Genomic DNA, 18,936 nt, shown 5'->3' on the forward strand with positions numbered 1-18,936 from the left:
AAATAGATATTAAAAAGAAAGAAAAAGAGCAGCTCTAACCATCGTCTTATCATGTGTGTATATATGTGTCTGCTTACTGTTTGAAAGTATCAATTAATGCAGCCTTCCCCACGGTATGGAATTCTTCCCCATTTGCTGCTGAGAGCCTGTCCCTGCCCTGGGTAGAGACAGGCGTCAACGACTTCTGAAACAGCAAACCAAGATTGCAAATACTTAGTCATTAAGTCTACCTGTAAAACAGATTCAAATGCCTCTTTGTGCAGCAAGTTCCCTATCACTACTGTGGGCCTGTGGGCTTCACTGGTGGCTCAGACAGTAAAGAATCTGGTAGACTCAGGTTCGAACCCTGGGTCGGGAAGGTCCCCTGGAGGAGGGCATGGCTACCCACTCGAGTATTCTTACCTGGAGAATTCCACAGAGAGAGGAGCCTGGCAGCCTACGTTGATGGGGTCACAAAGACTTGAACACAGCTGAGTGACTAACACTTTCACTTTATTTTCACAGTGAAAATAAAGGCTCCCTGAAAAAGAGGACGAGGGGCAAGGATAATGAGGACAGAAGATTGTAAGTCTGAGAAACGTCAGTCCTCTTCCAGAGGAAGCCTCACTGCTCACCAGCACCAGTGGGTCTCCAAGTCAGCGCCCGGTCGTCTTCCCTGAGCTCTTCCAGTTGTCAGTGATCAGCACACACCCACCCACCTTTCAGCCAATGATGCTTGCCTCTTCCCTGACCGCCTCATGCGGACAACTCCCTCCCTGTTCAACAGCCCTGGACCCTTGTTGGCCACCCGGAAGCAGTACTTAGAGGTGAAGTGGGTCTCTGGATACACTGAGGGATGGTGGGTTGAGAAGGCATTCAGCGGCCCCTGACCCAGGTGAGAAAATCTGAAACAGTTTGAAATCCTCCACTGAGGCAGCATAATGGTGGAACACGTGGTTCTTATTACACACACAGTTCCTTGGACTTTTCTCTATTTTCTTTGCTACCATCCTCATTCAATCTATCATCATTGTTTACAACTGGTCTCCCTGAGGCTACTGTTGTCTCCCTTCAACCCACAAAGCAGCTGGAGTGATTAAAACATTATCACAGACAGAGAAAACAAACTTATGGTTACCAAAAGGGAAAGGGCGGGGCGGGGGTGGAGAGGCGTGGAGAGGGGTAAATGAGGAATTTGAGATATACACTTCTATGTATAAAACTTCCCAGGTGGTGCTAGTGGTAAAGGATCTGCCTGCAAATGCAGGAGACGCAAGAGACACGGGTTTGATTCCTGAAGTCAGGAAGATCCCCCTGGAGAAGGAAATGGCACCCCACTCCAGTATTCGTGACTGGAGTCAAAAATCCCATGGACAGAGGAGCCTGGCAGGCTACAGTCCATGGGGTCACAGACAGTCGGACACAACCGAGCAACTGACCACAGCACATGTCTAAAACATAACCAGCAAGGAGCTACTGTATAGCACAGGGAACTCTATTTAGTATCTTTTAAAAACCTATGATGGAAAAGAATCTGAAATGCTGAATCACTTTGCTGTACACCTAATTATAAATCAACTATATTTTAATTTTTAAAAAGTTTACAAAAACACCACATTATACCAATCATTTCTGTCTTTAATGGCTTCTCACTGCACTAAGACTAAAGCTCAAGAACCTTCCACTGCCTACAAGGCACCATGCGGTCTGGGCCCTGGCCTCCTCTTCAGCCTCACCTAAGCCCCATCCCCCTTGCTCATCTTGTCCTAGCCATATTGGGTCTATGAACCAGTTTAGAACAAGCTAAATTCTTTCCTTCCCCAGGACCTGGCACTAAGTGTTCTTACTAGCTGGAAAGTTCTTCTCCTGGATGTTTGTATGACTACTCATTCTCACTGGTCAGATCTCAGCTCAGTTGCTCCTTCTTGCTCTAAGATACTTGTTTCTTCTAGTCTCTATCTCCTCACTCTGTTTATTTCCTTCATAGCATTATCACAATCTAAAATCTTATGCATTTATTGATATTTATTATACATTTCTTTCTTCAGAACCCAAGCTCAGCAAGTTCAGGAGCAACCTATCTTGTTTTATCCAAGTGCCTAGCTCACTGCCTGGCACATATCAAATAGTCAATAAATATTTGTTGAATAAAAGATGTGCTAAAACAACACATTTACATGCATTTGCACACATAATATCACTCATACTGTGCTTAGCTTTGCAGGTGGCTCAGCGGTAAAGAACCCACTTGCCAATGCAGGAGACATGGCCTCAATCCTCAGTCATGAAGATCCCCTAAAAAAGGAAATAGCAATCCACTCCAGTATTCTTGGGAAATCCCATGGACAGAGGAGCCTGGTGGGTTACTGTCCAAAGAGTTGCAGAAGAGTTAGACACGACTTAGTGACTAAACAGCAACGACATAAAATACAGTGCTTATTATACCCCAGGCATTGTTCTAAGAATGTTCTACCTGTTAACTCATTCAGTTCTCACATAACTCTGAATAGGTGTTATTATTATCTCCAGTTTACAGCAGAGTCAACAGGCTGATTACTGAAGTCCCCTAAGTTCACACATTGAGTTAGGTAAAGCTGGGATTGAAGCCTAGCAGACTTTCTCCAGAGTCTGTGCTTTTAACCCATATGCTGTAAAACCTTGGAACAAAGAATAACATATTTAGCACATTTTTAGTTTTCTCATGTGGAGACACTCTTAGCCACCCACTCAATATCCACCACCACCTCCTGCACCCTTGACTCTTGCCAACAGAACCCCGCTTTAGTCCAGCAAGGCAGTGTGGCCAGCCCCAGCACTAAGCCAGTCCTGGTAACTCCACTCCATTCCCTCTGTGCTCATGTACTCAGCCTCTTTTTGCATATGGGGGTGGCATGTGACCTGGTTCTGCCCAGTGAGAGACCAGGAGGAGTCGACTGGGGGACATCCTCTTATAAAAGAGACTGGTGGGAGCTAAGAACTTACAGACACCATTTTTCTTCTTGCTGAATATATGGATTTGTTTCCAGAGCTGCGGCTCCCGTTTTGGGGCCATGAAACAATGAGCATGAGGATCAGAGGCCAATGAGATCAGGACAGCAGACTTAAAGCACAGCAAGAGCATGAGTCTGATGACATCATGGAGCTGCTGGATAAAGCTGAGAATTACCTACTTCATACATCCAGTTATAAGAGATAATTAAATATCCGTAGGCAGCTGTTTTGCTTTTTTTTTTTAAATAAACAGCTGTATTAAGGTATAATTTAATTTCAGCACCATACAATTCACCCATGTTAAGCATAATATTCTAGTTACAGAGTTGTGCAACCACTACCGCAATCCAGCTTTAGAACGCTCCCATCACCCCCAGAAGATTCCTCGTGCCTGTCTACAGCCAATCTTCATTCTTACCCACAGTTCTGGGAAACCACTAGTTTGTTTTTTGGTCTCTATAGATTTGCCTTTTCTGGACATTTCATAAAATGACATATGGATGTACAGATGGTACAGAAACCCACACCCAGGTGACAGTAAAGTGAAGGAAAAAGGATGGACACCAATATGGTGTAATAGAAAGAGCCCTCAATATCAGGATGCCTCGTTCTGGCTCCAGCCCCTCTCCTAATCAAATATGTGCCTTGCGTAAGTTTTAAAATATCTCTGAGCTGCTTTTTCTCATCCATGAAATGAAGGGATTCCAGTGAGTGGTTTTTGAACTCTCTTCCAAATCTTAGTTTCTAAACTATTTTCTTGAGAAATGTAGTTGAATTATTTCAGATAAAGCTGTATCATTCAATAAAAACTGACAGCTCCACTCTTCTATGAATGAGTTAATCATGGTAAGTTCTATAAAAGTTAATCATGGTCAGGTGGATAATTCTGTAGCTGGGAGAACTGAAGGTGTTATGAAATATCTATCAAGAAAGAGATCTGTGTTGGGCAGGAATGTAATTGTATGCAGGAGGGAATGAGTGAATTGTTACAAAAGGATCATGTTGGATTGGACCACTTGTTGGAGAGAAGGGTGAAGGATGCTTAGAACATGTTCTATTCATGGTACATTTGAATGCCTAGAAATGAACGTTTCTATTGTAAAAGGGACATTGTGAATTAGAATGTTGTCTCTTAATTATAGATAAATAGGATCATGTTTATCTTTAAAAAAGTCTGTTTGTTACTGTTTTTAAAGAAGTGGTGGTGAGATTGTAGTTGTAGATAAAAAGCCTTCTGGGGTAATGGGACTCTTCTGTACCATAATTGTAATAATGGTAACACGAATCTACACAGGCATCAAAATTCATGGAAATATACACACTGCAAAAAGGCAATTGTGCTGCGTGTTCATTTAAAGAGTAAAATTCAAAAGAGCCTTTACCTTTTAGAGATACATATTGAAGTATACAGTATCCAGTATTTGCTTGAAAATAATGTGGGAGGGAGGCGAGTGGTAAGCTACAGATAAAAGAAGATTGGCTGTGAGTTGATAATTTTTGAAACTAGGCGTATTGTACTCTCCAGGGGTTCAGTATGCTCTCTTCTCCCTTTCTGTGTCTGTTCAAAGATTTTCATCATAAAAAGTAAAAATAAAAAAGCATCGGTGAGCAAGAATAAATTTTCTTCCTGTTTGCATGTTTAAAATAAGCTAATTTTAATTTCCTGACTGATGACTCTCTCTAAGGGAAGATGTGGTCTATACAGGTAAAGTAGTGTCAAAAATATATCATCTCTTTATATAATCTATGCTCATTTCATGATGTGAGAATGGATATTTTTATGTATATGATCCAGCTGGGCTGAATACATTTAAAAAATTACCTTTATATTAAATCAGAATTAATAACTACCATTTATTGAGACTCTTGAGAGTCCCTTGGACAGCAAGGAGTTCAAACCCGGCAATCCTAAAGGAAATCAACCCTGAATATTCATTGGAAGGACTGATGCTGAAGCTGAAGTTCCAATGCTTTGGCCACCTGATGCAAAGAGCTGACTCATTGAAAATGACTCTGATGCTGGGAAAGATTGAAGGCAGGTGGAGAAGGGGATGACAGAGGATGAGATAGTTAGATGGTATCACTGACTCCACGGACATGAGTTTGAGCAAATTCTGGGAGATTGTGAAGGACAGGAAAGCCTGGTGTGCTGTGGTCCATGGGGCCACAGAGAGTTGGACATAACTTAACAACTGAACAACAACAATTTATTGAGCACCTGAACATCCCAGGTGGCACAGTGGTAAAGAACCCACCTGCCAATACAGGAGCCATAAGAGACGTGAGTTTGATTCCCGAGTTGGGAAGATCCCCTGGAGAAGGAAATGGCAACCCATTCCAGTATTCTAGCCTGGGAAATCCCATGGACAGAAGAGCCTGGCGAGCTACAGTCCATGGGGTGGTAAAGAGCTGGACATGACTGAGTGACTGAGCACACTTGCATGCAAGCATTGAATACCTGTCTATTATAGTCATCAAAATAATCTTCAAATAAAATACCTTGAATTTTTACTCCTCCCCCAGAAGATACTGTTCCCGCTTCATGAAGGAGAGAGCTAAAGTCTAGCAGGACTTGGTTGCATGTCTCGCAAGTGAGGTTGGGATGCAAATCCACATCTACTTCTAGAGAATGTGCTGACTTCCTGGGCAGTCAGATTTCCCGACTGGATGCTGTTCCAAGCAGGATGATTTGTACAGGTTCTGTGTGTCCATCCTCCACTTCTGCCTGCTTCTGATCTAGCATCTCACATCTGGGACTTTCTTCAGAGAGTTTCAGACTCCCAAGGGTTTGCTCTGCTGAAGCCCAGAGAGCCAACAGTGTGCAGAGTTTATTACATCCCCATAAACTGGCCCAAAGGCAGCGATTCTGTGCACTGGAATACCAAAGTTCACCTTCCTTGCTTGGACGGAGACAAACTCCAAGGAATAATGAACATATCTGAGCTCCCCTGGGGATCAGGTGTGAGCAGAAGCATGGTCTGAAATCAGGTCCTTGCTCAGCATCTTCCACATCCCTGGCCCGCTTCCCCCACTCCCTCATTGGCTTCTTCCGAAAGGGTTTCCCTAGTAAATCACTTGTTCATGAACTGTTGTGTCAAGAGCTGTTTCTTGTGAACCCAACCAAGGACAACTTGTTTTTCCTATTTAGATGCAGAGTTTTTTTGCTAATAATTTCACCTAGGAAACATTTATGAGACAATGATGTGTTTTCATAAGTTAGGTTCATAAAGTTAAGTTCTTTTGTTAGAGAAAAAGATAGTAAAACTATTTTTTATTTTTAAAAAAATTTATTTATTTATTTAGCTGTTCTGGGTCTTAGTTGCTGCATGTGGGATCTAATTTCCTGACAAGGGATAGAACCCAAGCCCCCTGCATTGGGAGTGGAGTCGTAGCCACTGGACACCCAAGGAAGTTGCCATATATATATTTCTGTATGCAGTTCCTGCAGTGACGGGAAATAGACACGTCAAAGATAAAATATATTACGTGCTGTGAAGATCATGTGCATTCCTGTGTGCTGAGTCACTTCAGTCATGCCAGACTCTATTCGACTCCATGGACTGTAGCCCGCCAGGCTCCTCTGTCCCTGGGATTCTCCAGGCAAGAATACTGGAGTGGGTTGCTATGTTCTCCTCCAGGGTTTCTTCCCTACCAAGGGATCAAACCCATGTCTCTGATGTCTCCTGCATTGGCAAGGGTGTTCTTAACCACTTGTGCCATCTGTGAAGTCCTATGAAGATTGTTTTGACCCATAATGAGAGCCTAAAAATATGTGCTTTTTTTTGCCGCAGCATCCACACAAGTGATCTAGCAGCACAGCCGAATCAGAATGGGCTTCTGGACGATCATCCAAATACCATCTGCTGAACCAGCACAGCTTTAGCCCCTAAAGTTGGGGTGAGGGTTGGGAACAGGGCCTGTTAGTGTGGGTTGAAAAGAAAAGACAGAACGGTTTGAGTAGACTCAAAATTCCATCCTTGGGACTTCCCTAGGGGTCTGGTAGCTATGACACTATACTCCCAATGCTGAGGGCCCAGGTTCAATCCCTGGTCAGGGAACTAGATCCCACATGCTACAGCTAAGAGTTTGCATGCCTCAACTAAAGAATCCACATGCCACAACTAATACCCAGCGCAGCCAAATACATGAATAAATATTAACAAAACCAAAAACCTCGTCCTCAAGACCTCCAAGTACAACAAGCACCATGCTTTCCAGTAAGCTCCTTGTTGGAAAGCAGGAACTGTGTTTATGGAGAATAGAGCTCAGCTGAGTCCCATCTCCAATGAGAAGGGGCTTTCCATTGGTAAAAGAGTCTCCTGCTGTGGTGTGGTGCAGGAGCACACTGTGGCGATTAATAAGAATGTGATTTCACATCTCAGTTGTGTGAATCCATAGACTGGCTCCTTCACACCTTTGAGGCTCTGTTTCTTATTCTGTACAATGAGACAATAATAATAAAGACCTCATATTGCTGTTGAGGGAATTGTATTAGGTCCATAAGCCCCCAGAATGTGATGAGAGCTTAGTAAGTGATTCTTACATTGGCAGAGCTGCAAATGTTCTTCTTTGAGTGTCTTTATTGAAGACATTGTGGTTGGAGAGACTGCAATGCACACCCATGTATGCTGGGGGCAGGGACCATGGGCATCCTTTTAGAAAGAAATGCAGCAAATCAAGCACCTCCCAGACAAACTCCGCCTGGGCTTCCACAGCAGTTTGTTCTTATCTATGTTACAGTGTTTGACTGTGGTATATTCTGATTTTTCTGTTAATGTGTCTCTCCATTACCAGGAAGAGAGGTTTTGGAGGGGTAGGCATCGTTTGCATCGCTGTGTCCCCAACATTTAGCAGCTGTAGCAGTAGGTGCTCAGTAAATATTTGTTGTTCAGTGAAAACAGAGCCTGATCCCAGTAACTGGGCTGTGGGTAGAATTATTCTGACTCAAACCAAAGAAGAAAAGAATTTATACAAAGATGTCCAATGTAAGAAAGGAAGGAAGGAAGAAAAAGAAAGAAAGGAAGGAAAAAATGAAGGAAGGAAAGAAGGAAAAAGGAAAGAAAGAAAAAGAAAATATGTGATTCCACGATAGGAATTTTTAAGCAATTTAAAGCATATCTAATCAATTCTGATATTATAATATATATATATATATCCATTAAAACTTAGAAAGTCTCTGTAACAACATGGAAAAAATGATGAATTACGGGGGTTTTTTTTTCATTTTTTTTTAGGGGCCATGTAGCATGAGGAGAAGGGGATGACAGAGGGCAAGATGGTTGGATGGCATCACCAACTCAGTGGACATCAGTTTGAGCAAGCTCCAAGAGATGGTGAAGGACAAGGAAGCCTTGTGTGCGGCAGTCCATGGGGTCACAAAGAGTCAGACATGACTGAATGAGCAAATGGGGCTCATGGGATCTTAGTTCCCCAACCAGGGATCGAACCCAGGCCATCTGCAGTGGAGGCAAGGAGTCTTAACCACTGGACTGCCAAGTAAGTCCCTAATTATGATGAATTGTTCAGTAAAAAGAAAAACATGCTTTTATCTTAATGATGACATTAACTCTGTAAAAGTTACATAAATGCATACAGACAAGGACTGGCAGGGAAATATGTAGACATATGAAAACAGGCTATTTTATGGTCATAATGACATCATGGGTGAATTTTTAAATTTTTTAGTTTTTCATTAGTCTTCCTATAATATTTGTGTGTGTGTGTGTGTGTGAAGTCAAATAATGTTCTTAAATAAAGAGAGTAGCTAATCTTTCACTGCAGAACTCTCAGTTTTCCCAGAACAGTGGCTTCTTCAGGTCTCTTTCAGGCCAGGAGTCTGGGATTTTCCAGCTCCTAGCTCTGCACTCTGAGACTCCCAGGACAGCTTCAGAAGCAATTGTTCGTACATATTGTCTGTGCTGTCAAAACCCTGTGGAAAAAGAGAGTTACAATAAGGCAGAATCAATACAAGTGGTGAAAGGGATGACCCCCACCTCTGAAGTACTCTCTAAATATTTCCTGAATATTTGCTAATATGCCCATCACTCCCCTAAGTGCTGGGGATACAAAGGATGAACAGAGAACAGGATGAAGTTCTTGTCTCAAAGGAGATCAAAGCCCAACAGGAAAGGGAGACAGCAAATAAACAGCTATAGTGTAATACGGTAATCGCTATGGCAGAGCGTGGACTAGGTGTGTGGGAAGTTTCCTTAGGGGAAAGCATAGGAATGGCTTCAGACTAGCTGAAATCAAGGAGGGCTCATGTCAGGATGCGGAGAAGGCAATGGCACCCCGCTCCAGTACTCTCGCCTGGAAAATCCCATGGATAGAGGAGCCTGGTAGGTTGCAGTCCATGGGGTTGCTAGAGTCGGACACGACTGAGCGACTTCACTTTCACTTTTCACCTTCACGCATTGGAGAAGGAAATGGCAACCCACTCCAGTGTTCTTGCCTGGAGAATCCCAGGGACGACGGAGCCTGGTGGGCTGCCGTCTATGGGGTCACACAGAGTCGGACACGACTGAAGCGACTTAGCAGCAACAGCAGCAGCATGTTAAGATGTAGAGAAATGTCATGGACTCCAAGAAGGAAGTGTATCCTGGATCCTTAGGACTCAGGAAGCCCATTTTCTAGATCTGAAATACCTTAGGAACCAGAGCAGCTTGCAGTCTCGCCATTTCTTTCTCTTTCTCCATCTCTACCTCTTTCATTTCTTTGAGGATAATGGGGTCTTTTGTCTCCACTTCCCTTGGTGCATCTATTCCTTTCTCTGGACTCACCTCATTACTTGGTTTTCACAGGGTTCACCATGGATGACGCACATGTGTGACTCTTTGCGACCTCATGGACTGTAGCCTGCCAGCTTCTTCTGGTCCATGGGGATTCTCCAGGCCAGAATACTGGAGTGGGTTTCCATACCCTCCTCCAGGGGATTTTTCCAACCCAGGGATCAAACCCAGGTCTCCCACATTGCAGGAGGATTCTCTACCATCTGAGCCACCAGGGATCCCCGAAAATACTGGAGTGGGTAGCCTATTCCTTCTCCAGGGGATCTTCCTGCCCCCTGAACTGGGGTCTTGAACTGGGGTCTCCTGCATTGCAGGTGAATTCTTTACCAGCTGAGCTACCAGGGAAACCCCTATGGCTTCCCTCAAATGGTACCAAGCTCTAGACTTTGTGTGACCTTCAGATCTAACACTTACAGGTAATTAGAGTCATTGGACTCCAATTTCAAATTCCTAAGAAAAAGAATGTAGTAGGTGAATGTTGAATCAGGGCCAAATGCAGTAGAGGGCAGGGTCACGTAGCCTACTGTCTACTCAGGAAGGGCCACGGTCCCGCCTCGCTAGAAAAGGGTGTCTGGAAGCAAAGTGACCAATGCATATCTTTTGTTGGAAAGCAAGAGACCTAAGATTTAGACTAGGGATGCTGTCATCAAGAAGGTGTTTTTGAATTGAATTTTGGGGTGACAGTGAGGGGTTAAACTAGAGTAGGATGTAGATTTCAAATATAATTAGGAGGAAGAATCAATAAATGCAATTGGATGACAGAAGGAGGGTTGTAAGGTGAATCTCAGTCTATCTCATCATTGCTTTAGCTCATCCTATCTATTAAGGAAACTTTTCAACTTCACTGTCCTTGGGAATACCAGAATTTTTTCTATAGACAAAATCAGGGAACTTCCACCTACATCAGCAATAATACATTGTATTAACCACCAACTTCAACTGGAGAAGGACATGGCAACCCCCTCCAGTATTCTTGCCTGGGAAATCCCATGGACGGAGGAGCCTGGCAGGCTGCAGTCCATGGGGTCGCACAGAGGTGGACGTGATTGACTGAGCACACAAGCACGTCAACTGCAATAAAAGCAGTTACAGGAAACGGCCTGATTCCTCAGAGGAACTGGAGAATTCCACCTATTGTCAAAGCTTTTTGCTGTATTCCAAATCCACACGCATGTGCACACACACATTAACATATATTCTAAACACATTCATGAAATGATGCAGAGCATCTTTGTCTGGCTATATTTGTTTTATTTGTTTTGCATAATGTATAGAATAAATTGACCACGCTATTTGTTGGAGAAAATTACAGCCAGCATATGTGGTATGTTATACTCTGTATATAAGTAAATACAGCCCATTTATAAACACAATGATTGTGTGCATATGCATGTTTAAAATTAGATTTTTTAAAACAGAGGATCCATCAGTTTACAAACTATTATTTTGCACGTTGGTCCTTTCCATTCCCACTATTGTCAGCCTAATTCAGGACATTCAGCTCATCCTAAGGTATTGCAGCAGCCCTAATGGACCATTCTATCCATGACCACCAGATTCAGCATCTTAAAGCATCACTTGCATGATAACACTCCTCGTTCACAGACCTTCCATGCTTCCCTCATATGTACTAAAGTCCAAAGTCTACATCCTAGCACGAAACACCAAGGGAATTTAGTACTCGCCAACTGCCCAAGCTTCTCTGCTTCTCTCCCATGCATCAGCTAAATTGAACTACTTTACTATGAGATTCCTAAATACACATGAATCTTTTCGATCAGGATATAATTCTGCTTCGGCCTGGAGTAATTACTTTTCTTTCCTCTTCTCCAATGATCATGCTAATTCTATTTCTTCCACTGCATCTTTGCTAATAAACTCAGTAAGAATTGATTGTAGGGATTTCCCTGGTGGTCCAGCGGTCAAGAATTCACCTTCCAAGGGCTTCCCTGGTGGTCCAGGGGTTGGGAGTCCACCAGCCAATGCAGGAGACACGGGTTCTATCCCTGATCGGGGAAGATCCCATTTGCTGCAGGGCAGCTAGGCCCGTGTACTGCAACTACTGAAGCTCTCGCCCCTAGAGCCTGTGTTCTGCAGCAAGAGAGGCCCCTACTTGATGCAGCTAGAGGAAGCCCACAGGCAACAACAAGGACCCAGTGCAGCCAAAATAATAATATCAATAATAATACTAAAATAAATTAACTTTAAAAAAGAACCCACCTTCCAAACCAGGGGACTCAGGTTTGAAACCTGATTGGGAAACCAAGATCCTATGTGCCAGGGCAGGGGGTTTGGGGGGATGTGGGGGAGTGTGGGGGTGGGGTGGGGTGATGGTGGTTGGAGCCCTAAGCCCACGTGCAACAACCAGAGAGAAGCCCACTCCTCGCAGCAAAGACCTGATGCAGCCTAAATAACTAAATAATTGTTTTAAAAAGAAATGATCGTGCCGTCTTCTGCATCTCCAAAATATTTCACATGGACGTTTTTCCCTACCACGGTTATATCTGAGTAGATATCTCATCTCTCCTTCTAGAAGGTACTACCTGTGTTCTTTCTCCATCTCTGCACACACTGTGATTTACACCTATCTCCTCCACGCGCCCCCCCACACCTGGCACCCCGCCTGCCTAACCCTCACCTGTATCAGTCAGTTGCTTCAAACAACAGAACCCAAGCTTGGCTTTCCTTAAGGAATTTGTTGGCAGGGACTCATGGAATAACAGGAAGCTAGAGGACCAAGATTGGAATGCAGACATGCGCAGGGAACCAAGGAGGACCAAGGCCCAAAAGTACAGCTGTTTGGCTACAGGATTCTGCCATCGCGGCTGCTGGGCACTATTGCCATTAGCCAGCACAGTGGGTACCATCGCCCACACTGGCTGCAGATAAGTTCTATCCAGTTTGCTCCTCTGCCACCAGATTCAATATTGTGGGCAGGGAGTCTAGCAGGCTGAACCCAGGGCTTGTGCTCCTGCCTCGGCTTCCAAGAAGGAAAGAAGTCTAAATGGAGCCTCTTACCCGGAGGAGACAAAGCTCTAGAGACCCAAAAGTGCACACACAATAAAGATTTTCTCTCAAATAAGAGAGCTAGGCAAGGTTATACCCCACAAAACACAAAGGTCAACCACAGCTTCTATTTCCCCTTCAATCCATGACTTTGAAGTCACCCCCCTCTGTATAAACTTCTCTCTCCTCCTTCCAGGAGAGGCTAGGGACTCCCTCTCAGCTTGCAGAACACCCTGAAATTTCTCTATTACAGCGCCACATTGCACTTAATATAGTTTTTTTTTCTATTTGAAAATTCATTTCTTGAAAAAGAAAAGTATAAAGCAAAAACAAAAGCTCACTCATCGTCTCATTCTTAACATTTTGGATTGAGTATTTGGATTTTTTCTTCTATTATACACATATTTTACTTATCATATACAGAGTTTGGATCACACTTGCCACATGACATATTTATGTTCATCTCTCACCTCTAGCGGATTGTGAAGTCCATGAAGGCAGAGATGATGGTGTTTCCTAGTAGCACCTAGACAGTGTTTGGCACCTGCTTGGCTAATGCTTGTTAAATAAACTGAAAAGTTTCTCAAGGACAGAAGCCATGACCTGTAAAACTTTATAATCACTATAAGACCTATTATACTATCTTGCACAGAGTAAATATTTTAACTTAATAGTTTTGAATTAAATCATTTTTCATATGTCAATCTTAAATTTTGAAATATATATATATTTATATATATAAATATATATATACATATGTATATTTTTTCCCCTTGGCTTTACAAATTTAGGAATAAGACCAAGCGTGTGAATTACAGTAGCAAGTAATGAAACCGGCCTTTGTCTCTTCTTCCTCCTCAGCAAATCACCAGGAATATTGAAGTCCCCAAATTTCTTTCTCCATCCTCCTGGTAGGACCAGACAACTGTGAGGTTCTACTTAAATAGCCATTTGTTCTGACATTCTATAGCTGGTCTTTCCCATGGTCCATGTAGGGCATTAAAGATGGCAGCAGGGACTTCCCTGGAGGTCCAGTGATTAAGACTCTGTGCTCCTAATGTAGGGGGCCCAGGTTCGATTCCTGGTCAGGGAACGAGATCCCACATGAGACAGCAAAGATCCTGTACTGTAACTAAGACCTGGTGTTGCCACGCACACACACACAAGGCAGGAAACTTACTGTCACTCTGACACGGAAAAGTAGGAGCTATTTCTCTGCTGCTCTGTATGCTGGGCCAGGCTTGTGGCTGTTTTGACCAAAAGAATATAGCGGAAGTGACGCTGTCCCAGTTTCCTCTTGGAACCCAGCCTCCACATTGTGAGGGAGCCTGAGCTTGGACACTTGCCAAGGTCCTTCTGGAAGAGAACTGAGGCCCCTGGTGGCCAGCCCAGCCTGAGCGCTCCACTGACAGTTAGCTATGGGAGGAGGCTGGCTTGAGAGTAACCCTCCTCCCAGTCAAGCCGTCCCAGCAGATGCTACATGGAGCAAGGATGAACTGTCCCAGCTTTAATTCTGTTGCTGTCATTCAGTCACTCAGTTGTGTCTGGCTCTTTGCGATTCCGTGGACTGCAGCACACCAGGCTTCCCTGTCCTTCACCATCTCCCGGAGTTTGCTCAAACTCATGTCCACTGAGTCTGTGATGCCATTCAACCATCTCATCCTCTGTCGTCCCCTTCTCCTCCCACCTTCAGTCTTTCCCAGGATCAGGGTCTTTTCCAATCAGTCAGCTCTTTGATTTAGGGGGCCAAGTATTGGAGCTTTAGCTTCAGCATCAGTCCTTCCAATAAATATTCAAGGTTAATTTTCTTTAGGATTGACTGGTTTGATCTACTTGCCATCCAAGTGACTCCGAAGAGTCTTCTCTAGCACCACAGTTCAAAAGCATCAATTCTTTGGCGCTCAACCTTCTTTATGGTCCAACTCTCGCATCCATACATGACTACTGGAAAAACCATAGCTTTGACTATGCTTAATCCTGACTTGATATCAAAATGGTGAGCAAATAAATGGTTCATGTTTTAAGCCACTAACTTCTGGAATAGTTCGTGACACAGCAACGTATAACTGATACAACCCCCACAGTTGACCCTGCTTCTCTCCTAGAGATAGAAGGGAGATCACTTGCCTCTGGGGCAACAGCAAGAAATTTGCTATTCCCATTTCTAATTCTTTCCTGAGTTGTATCAGGGAAATCAGAAGTTGAAGTGGCACTTTTAAGTGTCTCGTTTTTTAAAAAACAATATTTATTTATTTGGCTGTGTTGGGTCTTAGTTTCTGCATGTGGAATCTTTAGTTGTGTCCTGCGAGCTCTTAAGTGTGGTATGTGGGGTCTAGTCTCCTGACCAGGGATTGAACCCTGGGATCCCAGCACTGGGAGTGTGGAGTCTTAGCCACTGGACCACCAGGAAAGTCCTTAAGTGTCTCATTGTGAAGAATTATTCAACAACTGACCAGTGCTTCAAGAGAAACCTAGGGCCCTCAGCTTTGCCTCCCCCAGAGTCATCTCGCTAAACCTCCAAGGCATTGCTCAAGAAAGCCAGAGTGGCCTTGATGACCCCTTCTTGTTTAGAAGTCCTCATTATGGCTTCTAGGAGCCCAACTAGCAGTCCTCCAAATCATCTCTGTTTTTTCCTCCAAAAGATTCATCAGATCTCTGTGAAATTAGGATTCCACTTGGCTCTGGTAGATAGGCCCAGCCCCCTCTGATGTTCACACCTTAGTTACATTTGCATAACATCCAAAGTGCCTTACTAATCCCAAGCAAGCTACTCAAATTCTCAGTAGCTCACTGTAGAGACTCAGTATCTTTCTTTCCCTTGGTTTTTGTGATCCCCTATTTCAACTTCTTTTGCCTGATGCTTTGGCTGTCTGTGTTGGATGTCACTCCAGCATGTTAAATCCAGAGCTCTCTTCTGCTTCAGCAGCCCCCATGGTGTAATTTCCTCTTTTAATTCTGAAAGGCTGAGGTAGGATATCAGGGCATCCTGGGGTTGGGGAGAACCCCAGGGGAATGATTTCGATTACTCCTCTGCTTTCAGGTGGGATTAGACGCACAAATAATTCAGCACATAAAAATAACAGGAAGTATATATCTCATTACAAGATATCTGAGACTCTCTCGTAATCCACAATCTTTTACCCTAATCTAAAGCCTCCAGGGTTGGGACTGAAGCACTTATTAAAAAATGGACTGGGTCCTCTGCAAACTTGGGTCTCTACCAACACTAGGGGAGGCACACATTCATCTGAAATAGGGGAGGGAGGGCTTCCCTGGTGGTCCAGTGGTTGAGAACCCGCCTGCCTATGCAGGGGACGTGGGTTCCATCCCCGGTCCAGGAAGATTTCAGATGCCATGGGGCAAGTAAGCCCATGGACACAACTACTGAAGCTTGTGTGCCTAGAGCCCACGCTCTGCAACAAAAGAAGTCACCGCAATGAGAAGCCCAAGCACTGCAACTGGAGAGTAGAACCCACTCACAGCAGCTAGAGAAAGCCCGTACACAGCAACAAAGATCCAGCACAGCCAAAAATAAATAACTTTTTAAAAGAGTAAAATAGGGGAGCGGTGGTGTTAAGGGTCTTGCTTAAACTAGTTCCACTAAGAATCCTTTTAGGTAAAGCAATCAGTCATACAGATGGGGACATTTTTAAGAGTAAAAGGATTTGCTTTTGATAATTATGTCATGGCAACAGTTACAAACTGGGACTGTCCCAAACTCAGATGTATGGTCACCCTGTTTGGGAGGTCCTAAGAACATGTGGGACCGGAGGAGGAGTGAGGCAGGACAGATGTAAGAAGGAAAAAGTGTTCTAACACCCATCTTCCGTGTCCTTTGGAGTTTTTAGGCATTAAAATTGTCCAAGGAGCTTTAAAAGAAAAAAAATCAAACCCCAGACTCCAGCCTAGACCAATTGAGCCAGAAACTGCTTGTGAAGACCAGGCATGAACAGGCCTTGAACATTCCCAGGTGATTTTAATGCACAGGCAAGCTTGAGAAGCCTGCTGGGGACCTTTGAGAAGAGCTTCAGTTCATACCTGTGAAGTTGACACAATGTTTGGGTTATGCTGAGTTGCAAAGAACAGAAGACTCCAGTAATCAATAAGGAGGTTGCTCATTTAAATAAAAGTCTAAGGTAGGTTGAATCTAGGCTTGGTTAAGTCAATGGCTCAATGATATCATCAAAGTCTTACATTCTTGAAACTTCGTGCATTTTGTCACTTAGTAATGTCTGGGAACAACAAGGGGAGGTTGGGGAAACGTGTTCATTGGGACACAGGTTCTTTGTGTCTTAGTGAACAGCAAGGTTTTGACTTAGCAGGCACCCAGCGATTGTTGATTGAATAAATGTTAGTTCTTCCCATTAAAAAAAAAATCTTATAACCTTCTGCCTTTTCCCCTCTGTCATCCTAATCTGTGGGTTTATTTCTGGGGTAGTTACCTGAAGTCATGAGATGGCTTCCACAGTCCTAGACATTAAACTCAGCCGTGGAGTCCTGAAGGACTGTTTCATCCCTGTGTCTTTCTAAGACCTAAAAGACTTTCCTAGAATCTCCCCAGCAGACTCGTCCCCTGTTGCATTAGCTGACCTGGGTCATTTGCCCAAAAACAATCACTGGCAAAGAGAATAAAGTCACCATGATTGGCTCGGATAGTTCAGGGCTTTTACCACTGAACTGGGGGAAAGTCTTCTTCCAGGGAGGGACACGGCAAAGCAGAGTTCTGCGGCAAGTAAGGAAGAGTGTACAGGAACCAATAGTGTCTGCAGCAGCTAACTGTGCCCCAAGTCAGAACAACTGCAGCAAACCCAGTCAAGTGGGCTCGTGGATAGGAACACCCACCCTCCTTGGGTGGTTTTGTGCATCACATTGAGATAGTGTAAGTTGAAGGGCTGTACATTATGTACTATTCTAAAAGCATGTATTTTTATTTTTTATTATTTTTAAATTGAAGTATAGCTGATTTACCATGTTGTGTTAGTTTCGGGTGTACAGCAAAGGGACTCAGTTATACATACATAATTATATATATTATATGTTCTTTTTCAATTCCCTTATAGGTTATTATAGAATACTGAATATAGTTCCCTGTGCTATGCAGTGGGTCCTTGTTGCTTACTTATTTTTTATCTGGTAGTGTCTATCTGTTAATCCCAGACTCCTAACTTATCCCTCTCCCCTCCTTTCCCTTTTGGTAACCACAAGTTTGTTTTCTATGCCTGTGCGTCTATTTCTGTTTTGTAACGAAGTTCATTTGCATCGTTTTTTTTAGATTCTACATATAAGTGATATGATTTTTTTCTAGAATTTCATTTTACAGAAGGAAAAATGAAAGTGTTAGTCGTTCCGTTGTGTCCGACTCCATGTAACTCTATGGACCGTAGCCCACCAGGCTCCTCTGTCCACGGCATTTCCCAGGCAAGAACACCGGAGTGGATTGCCGTTCCCTTCGCCAGGGGATCCTCCCAACTCAGGAATCGAACTTGGGTCTCCTGCACTGTAGGCAGGTTTTTTACCTCTTTACTGTTGGAGCCAGAAGGAAAATGAAGGCACAGGAAAATGGGATGCTCTCATCAAGCTTACCCAGGCAGTCGAAGCCATCTGAAGTGCTGGCTGGCGTGCTCCACAGGTGATGGTTCTGCCGGCACTTCCCACCATCCGGTTTCCTGTGGCTCAGCCAGGGAGTCTTCCAGGAAAGGGGTTAGAAGGAAAGTGAAGTCGCTCATGTGTGTCCGACTCTTTGTAACTCTGTGGACTGTAGCCTACCAGGCTCCTCTGTCCATGGGATTTTCCAGGCAAGAGTACTGGAGTGGGTTGCCATTTCCTTCTCCAGGGTATCTTCCCGACCCAGGTATCGAACCTGGGTCTCCCATGTTTCAGGCATACGCTTTACCATCTGAGCCACCAGTGATGTGGCTAAGAAGGAGGTATGATGTAAATATAAAGCAGAAATTGAGTGGACTCTTGCTGGAGGAATACTATTTATGATGTGTGGGGGAGAATGGAGGAAATACTTGGAATGGTCAGGAAACAAAGAAACACTTAAATGGGGGTGAAATATTATAAAAACCCAAATGGAGACCCAAAGAAGATGCATGATGCGGAAAGAAGCCCTGGCAGGAGACATTGGAGAAATTGAACGCTGTTGTTTAATGTCTGTCAGGCTTGCACA

General features: G+C 43.8%; 1 long non-coding RNA gene across 1 annotated transcript in view; it reads right to left on the minus strand.

Moving 5' to 3' along the window:
- Positions 1-14,486, minus strand: part of LOC133249781 (uncharacterized) — a 419,931-nt gene extending 405,445 nt beyond the window's left edge. The window contains exon 1 of the long non-coding RNA XR_009737096.1: positions 14,452-14,486. This is a non-coding gene — a long non-coding RNA (uncharacterized LOC133249781). The remainder of the gene's footprint in view (positions 1-14,451) is intronic.
- Positions 14,487-18,936: the final 4,450 nt, after the last annotated feature.

Source organism: Bos javanicus, chromosome 6 (genome assembly GCF_032452875.1).
Source record: "Bos javanicus breed banteng chromosome 6, ARS-OSU_banteng_1.0, whole genome shotgun sequence".
NCBI lineage: Eukaryota > Metazoa > Chordata > Mammalia > Artiodactyla > Bovidae > Bos > Bos javanicus.